General features: G+C 45.2%; 1 protein-coding gene across 2 annotated transcripts in view; it reads right to left on the reverse strand.

Annotated features, from left to right (window-relative positions):
- The window catches only part of Bap60 (Brahma-associated protein 60), a 327,819-nt gene extending 326,786 nt beyond the window's left edge, over window positions 1–1,033 (reverse strand). The window contains exon 1 of one of the 2 annotated variants that reach the window (XM_075682910.1): window positions 876–1,033. The gene's annotated coding sequence lies outside the window, so the exon portion shown is untranslated. The remainder of the gene's footprint in view (window positions 1–875) is intronic. The other variant, XM_075682911.1, reaches the window with a different exon arrangement.
- Between the last annotated feature and the right edge of the window lie 6,778 nt (window positions 1,034–7,811).

The following is a 7,811-nucleotide window of genomic DNA, read 5'->3' on the forward strand; positions in this document are numbered from 1 at the left end:
ATTTTTTTTTTTTTTTTCACATTGGCGCGATCTGCGTTGTGGATATTTGTCACGTGCGCATCCTAAACTTTGAGTTGAAAGACAGCCGATTGTGTTATTCTTTTCCGTCTCTTTATTTGCGCAGCTACATCATAAATGTCCACGCCATTTCCACTCTCTTCGAGTTCTTCCAAATCACCACACAGTACTGCCCCCTGCTTCGCCGCATTCATAACGGCGCATCGAGGGTCATAATGTCCAGTCAACTGCGCCAGTAAACATTAGCGGTTGTCGTGAACGCGTGTTACAGCGAACATCTAGGTGACGGCAACCCGACATTGACAACGGACTCCAGGTTGGAAAACGTAGAGCGTGCACGCACATTGCCTCGCAAAACATCACAACTGTGTGTTTGCGACCGCCGAGGCTCTCTCGAAAATCGGCTGTCACCAATGCGATACCGGTACAAGCTAGCCAGGCGCCGCACTAACGGGCACCGCGGGAGTAATAAATCACCTTTTGCGCAAAATCATTCACCTACGAAAACTGCGGCGCCTAGATATCGCTGCACCAACTCGCCTAACTTCCTACGGTAGCTGTGAGCAGGACAAACAATAGCAGTTTTAACGGCAGCAGAGACGCCAGAGAGCAGACGAACCTGTTACATGCAAAATTATAGGTAAGCAAGACGTCACGATCAGACCAGAATCGGCACCTTCCTCGTGCGATTTTAGTACCTCCTCCTATCACTCTCACATTCTTCGAGTACAAGCGCAAGCAGTGGCAAATAAGCGTGTTTTTCAACTCGGACGCCAGCAGCAGCGTAAATTTTTATAAGCCTAACCCAACCGTTACTAGCTATCTTGTCGCTTGTTCATTTATTCTTGCAGGCTTACCTCGATGCGAAATGCTTCTTCAAAGCTTCGGCGTTCTGAAGTTCAATTCGACACTACCAAACGTCATAAATTACACAAGACACACACGCACAGAGAACCGACGCACTCGCCCGCCCTTTCTGTCTTTTGGATTGGCGCAGCTCGCTACGTGCTTGCGTGCGATCAATGCCTCCTTTACTAGATGCCACAGAGTTTCTCACTACATTACCTAGAGGGAAATCTGGCGCTGCTGCGCTGTGGGCCACAAGAGGGAAACTAAAGCACGAACGACGCGCGAGGAAACGCCAGATGTGATTTTTTACTCAGAAGACGAAGTGGAAATAGCGGCCAAACAAATTGAAGAGGAAATATCAGAGAGTACTGAAACTGATTGGACTTACCCAAAGTTAAAGCGTGAGCTAGGTAAGGCGCGAGTCAGGAAAACAAGGCAAGGGATACGAAAACTCAAGAGCTGGTGGGATGAAGAGGTTAAGAAGGCCATAAAGAAACGTCAGGAAGCCTCCAGGGAACACAGGTATTCCAAAAGTAAGGGAGAACCTGAAGCAGAAGTAGAGAGGAAATGGGTAAACTACATAAAATGCAAAAGGGAAGCATCTTATTTGATCAACGAGAAAATCAAGACAAAAGGGTCCCAGTGGCTGTCAAAAATAAGCAATAAAAAAGATAAACAGGCAGCTAGAAAATTCTGGCAACATCTGAACTCCTTGGGTAATAGGACAAGCCTAGAGCAGAGGTATATATATATAGTAACAGCTCAAGGTACTCGGTTAGAAGGAGAGGCGGCAATGGAGCATATAGGAACCATGATGAGGGAAAAATTTACAAAACAGACAAATGGTACATGCAGTACGTCGGAGAGGGATAGCCCGGTCAACCCACTGCTTTCGCTTGGACAAAAAGAGTGGGAAAGGGCGGAGAAGAGGGTACCAAGTAGCACATCGGCAGGCCCCGATGGTATTCCAATTATGTTAATAAAGAAATTGGGCCCGAAATCTAAGAAAGCATTGAGGGAGGTGGTGAGCAAAATGCTAGCGGATGGTAAAGTACCTGACGAATGGAGGCTAAGTAGGATGAGAATGATATATAAGGGAAAGGGGGACAAAGCTGACATAAATAACTACCGGCCTATAACAGTGACGTCAGTGGTTTACAGGGTGGTTATGCAGATTATAAAAGACAGACTGCAGGCATGGGTAGAGAACGAGGGGGTACTTGGAGAGCTACAAAATGGGTTCCGGAAGCATAGGAGGCTAGAAGACAATCTGTTCTCGCTAACACAGTGCATTGAAATAGCTGAAAAGGAACACAGACCCCTATGGCTGGCTTTTTTGGACATCAAGGGAGCCTATGACAGTGTACTTCAAGAGGGCTTGTGGGGCATTCTGGAAACTTTAGGAGTGCAAGATGGAGTAACCAATTTCTGAAAAGATATCTATAAAGGTAACCGGGTGATTATACAATGGGAAAAGCAGGTTTCGGAGCCTGTGATGATTCGGCGGGGGCTTAGGCAGGGGTGCCCATTGTCACCTCTGATGTTTATGCTGTACCTACAAGGTCTAGAGGCCAAAATACAGCAAAGCGGACTCGGCTTCAACCTATCATTTCTCAAGCAAGGAAAATTGATTGAACAGTCATTACCAGGACTGATGTACGCGGATGATATTGTATTAATGGCTGACAATGCAGTAGATCTGCAGGAATTAATGGACATATGTGGTACAGAAGGAGACAGGTTAGGCTTGAAGTTTAGCAAAGAAAAATCAGCAGTCATGATTTTTAATGATAACAGTTGCGGCGAGCATAAGATACAGGAGGCCACGCTGGAGATAGTCGATAAATACAAGTACCTTGGGGTGTGGATAAATAATGGCATTGAGTATCTGACAGAGTACGAAAAATATCTAACGACTAAAGGTAACAGAAATGCAGCGATTATGAAGAGTAGGGCACTGTGGAACTACAATAGGTACGAGGTAGTACGAGGGATATGGAAGGGGGTAATGGTACCAGGCCTGACTTTTGCCAATGCAGTTCTATGTGTTAGAACAGAGACCCGGCAACAGTTGGAAATTAGGTAACGTGGTGTGGGTAGGCTCGCTCTGGGAGCACATATTGGCAAGACACCAAATCTTGGAGTGCAGGGGGATCTGGGATGGTCTTCTTTCGAGGGCAGAGAGGCTAGTAGCAAAATAGCATTTGAGGAGCGATTGAGAAAAATGGGGGAAATTCGGTGGGCTAGGAAGGTTTTCAGTTACTTATACACGAGGAATGTTGACACGAGGTGGAGGAAGCGAACTAGAAAATTGACAAGCAAATACTTGGGCAGTAGCGGGGGAATAAGTAAGGAATCATCTGTCAAGAAAAAGGTTAAGGAGGCAGAGAGGGGTATGTGGAGTACAGAGATGCAAACCAAATCGGCATTGGAGACATACAGGACCTTTAAGCAAGAAATAGCCAAAGAAAATATTTACGATAACTCTAAGGGAAGCTCATTGTTGTTCGAAGCCAGGACAGGTGTACTGAGGACTAAAACGTACCGAGCCAGATACCAGGAGATAGATTTGGTGTGCGAGGCGTGTAGAGAGGAGGAGGAAACGGCGGAACACCTGATACTTGCTTGTAAACAACTTCACCCTGCAGTTGAGTCTAACGGGGAACTATTCAAAGCCTTGGGTTTTAAAGACAGTGAAAGTAGAATAGACTTTGAACAGGTAGAAATAACTAAACGGAGGCTATCTGATTGGTGGACAATATCAACGCAAAAGTAAAGGAGTAAATACATAGGTATGCATGCATATAGAACCATTAAAGGCTAGGTGGCGCGCGCCGCCGCCGCCCGATTCAAAGGGTTGAGCCACAATCATCCATCCATCCACATCGAGGATCTGGATGGATACACAGATTGTAATGGGAAGTTGATGCTAGACTTCTGTGAGCGACACAACCTAGTTATAGTAAATAGAGAAACTAAGTGTGAGGGACAAATCACGTGGGAGTCCCGTAACAGACAAACGACCATTGACTACTGCTTAATGTCACAGGGGTTGTATAACAAGCTCGCAATAATAGAAATAGATGAAGAGGGGAACTACAGCCTCGGAAGTGATCATAAGCGTATTAGTCTACAGTTGGGAGCCCTACTCAAAAGAGACATGCAGGGAAGCCAAAAAGTGTGTGTGTGATAACTTTATTTGGAATCCGGCGATTGGGAGGCCCGGGCCTGGGGCCGCCTAGATGGCCACTGGGAGCTGCTGCTCCCGTGCGGCTTCCTTGGCTCGCTGGACGGCCCAAAGTTGGTCTTGGAGTTCTGAGCTGAGCAGCACGGCCGACCACCGCGCCCGTAGATTTTCTGGGGAGACTGCCATTTTATTTTGGTATATTTCACATCCCCACAACATGTGTTGAAGGGTGGCTCTAACAGACTTGCATAGCTTGCACATATCGCTCTCGTATATATCGGGGTAGAAAGTTTTTAGTTGCACGGGACTCGTATAAGTTTCTGTTTGTAGTCGCCTCCAAGTAACGGACTCAGCTCTGTTCAGTTTAGTGTGAGGCGGTGGTAATACCCGCCTCCGATTTTGATAGAATTTGGTAATATCACTAAATCTTGTTAATACATCTTTTTCTCTCCAGATTTCCTCCTCCGCGTTCTCCTGACCGATGGAAGTCACTCTTTGCTCAGCTCGGCGAGTAAGACCTCGAGCTTCGCGGTGTGCTACCTTGTTGAGGTTGACTGCGGGAATGTCTGGAGTCGTATGCGCTGGGAACCAGATCAATTGCCTGCCGTTCTTCTCTGCATTGGAGAACTTTGCTTCATTGACTCTGATGATGTGCCATGCCTCAGGAGAGATCCTACCTTTTGCATAATTTCTAATGGCCGCTTGAGAATCGTTGTAATGATGTACTGAGCATTCGTGGAGACCAATGCTAGTGCAATGGCTACCTCCTCTGCGGTCTCGGAATGTTTGGTATTAACTGATACGCTTGTAAGGGGTTTTTGGGTGTGATCTACGATTACTGCTACATAGCTATTTCTGTCTGGGTATTCAGCCGCGTCTACGAAGGTTGCTCTGTCGTCTGACCCAAAGCTTCGGATAATTTTCTCTGCTCTACTCTTGCGTCTGCCGTCGTTGTAACCTGGATGCATGTTCTTGGGTATATTTGGTACTAGGAGTTTGTCACGAATTTCTCTCGTTATCGTGCTCTTTTCCCCGTATAGATTGTGATAATTCATTCCTAGTTTGCTTAGTATATGCCGTCCCGTTTTGGTTTTGGTTAGTCGCTCTGCTTGAGATGTTTGTTGTGCTTCTATGAGTTCGTCCAGTGTGTTGTGGAGTCCTAACTTTAGCAAGAGATCCGTGCTCGTACTGATAGAACCCCTAGCGCTAGTTTGTATGCTTTTTTTATCATGTTGTTAATTTTACGCTTTTCAGCTGCAAACCAATTGTGGAAGGCTGCTATGTATGTGATCTGACTGATTACGAATGATTGTATCAGCCGTATGATACTTTCTTCCTTCATACCTTGATGCTTGTTAGTAATTCGTTTGATTAATCTCATGGTGTTTGTTACCATTGTGTCTAACTTCTTTACGGTTTCCCTATTTGTGCCTTTGTTCTCGATTACCAGACCCAGCACTTTGAGCTGGTTGACTATTGGGATATTCCGCCCGTTCTTGGTGTGTAGCTCGATTTCCTCATGAGCCTTGTTTCTGTCGTATCCTTTGAGAGGCCTGCCTCTAAGTGTGGGGCGGTACAATAGAAGTTCAGATTTCTCTGCAGAGCATGTGAGGCCTGTTCCTATGAGGTGTTCCTCTACTGTGTTAATTGCTGTCTGGAGTCGTTGTTCTATTGATCCGTCGCTGCCATCACAGGTCCAGATAGTAATATCGTCCGCATAGATTGTGTGATTCAGGGACTCTATGTGATTTAATTTTTCGGGGAGTCCCATCAAGACGAGATTAAACAGCATCGGCGAGATGACAGCGCCTTGCGGCGTGCCGGCCCCCCCTATGTCGATCTCGGGCGACTTGAGCCCTCCGACGGAGATGACTGCTTTCCTATCTGATAGGAAGCTCTTGATGTAGTTATACGTCCGTTGCCCTAGTCCTATTCGTTCGATGTTTTCCAATATGGTTGCGTGGTTGGCATTATCGAAAGCTTTTTTAAGATCAAGGCCCAAGATGGCCCTTGTCGAGCGCGTGTTATAATCGATTATCTGATGCTTAAGTTGGAGCATCGCATCTTGTGTCGAAAGATTTTTGCGAAATCCTATCATTGTATCTGGGTATATAGTATTATCCATCTAAGAAGTGAAGCCAAAAAGAGTACGCAAAAGTAAATGACGCGCAAATAGCGCACATAGCGGCTGGCATAGAGGAAGCAATAAAGAAACATTCCATGGAAAGGTGGGATTATAATCAGTTAGAACTACTCATTAGTACAAAATTAAAAGAGGTAAAAGGAGTAAACCGCTGGAGAGGAAAGGGGAAGCCACGAAGTTGGTGGAATAAGGAAATTAGAGAGGCCATCGAACAACGACGGTGGGCATCTCGGGAACACAGAGAAGCAAAGAGGGCGCAGTTATCTGAAGAGGAAATAGGCCAAAAATGGGAATATTATCGACAAAAGAAACAACAAGTGCAAGTCCTCGTCCAGGCTAAAATAAAGCAGTCCTCTGATCGCTGGCTGGCTGAAGTTCGCGATGCAACTAAAGGGGGGTCAAGAAAATTCTGGAACCATATAAGCTGGCTGGGTAAAGCTAATCACAGAAAAGAGGAACAGATTCACGATGTCGAAGGAAATTGTTTAGAGGGAGATGACGCTGTGAACTACATTGGTTCAGTTGTAGCAGAGTCATTTAGGAAAGACGATAGGGTAATCGCCCCAAGAGAGGGAGCAACACAGAATAGCATAATAGAAAACAGCTTAGAACTGACCAATCTTAACTGGAAAAAGGCGGAAGCAAATGTTCCAAAATGCACGCGGGGATAGACGAAATTCCAATCAAGTTAATTAATGAACTTGGCCCAAGAAGCAAGGAAACGCTGATAAAAGCATTGGAGGCAGTCATAACAAATAAGCAAATTCCGCACAGTTGGAAACAGAGTCAAATGAATTTGATTTATAAAGGGAAAGGTGATAAGAAGAACATAAAATCTTTCCGACCAATTTCGATAACATCAGTTATATATAGGCTGGCGATGCAGGCGGTGAAATTAAAAATGCAGTCATGGGTAGAAAGTAATAGAATACTTGGAGAACTTCAGAACTGGTTCAGAAGTGGTAGGCGCTTAGATGATAGCCTGTTCGTGCTTACCCAGTGCATAGAAATAGCCAAGGCGGAAAATAGACCTCTGTATTTAGCCTTCCTGGACATAAGTGGTGCATACGACAATGTGAACAGGGAACTCCTGTGGAACATATTAAAAGCTGAAGGTATCGGTAATGAGGTAATTGATTTTCTACAGGAAGTATATCGAGAAAATAATGTTGAAATAACATGGGAAGGAATCAAGAGTACGACAACTGTCGAGGTTCACAAAGGATAAAGGCAAGGTTAATTTGTCGTGTATCACCGCTGCTGTTCATGCTTTATATGATAAGCATGGAAAGAAGGTTACAACGAAGCAATCTAGGGTATAATCTGTCGTACAGATTAGGCGAAAAGGTTGTTGAGCAACGACTACCGGGTTTAATGTATGCGGACGATATTGTGCTGTTAGCAGATAGCCAGGAAGATTTGCAAACTCTGGTTAGTTACTGTGGGGCCGAATGAGACAGTTTAGGTTTCAGTTTTAGTGCAGCTAAGTCCGGTGGGATGTTTTTCAACGATACAACTTATCAGGAGACAATACAAGGCAATGAAATACCCCGAGTGGCCGAATAAAATATCTCGGGGTATGGATAAACAAAGGGCAGATGTACACGGAAAAGC

This window comes from Dermacentor variabilis, chromosome 2 (assembly GCF_050947875.1).
Source record: "Dermacentor variabilis isolate Ectoservices chromosome 2, ASM5094787v1, whole genome shotgun sequence".
NCBI lineage: Eukaryota > Metazoa > Arthropoda > Arachnida > Ixodida > Ixodidae > Dermacentor > Dermacentor variabilis.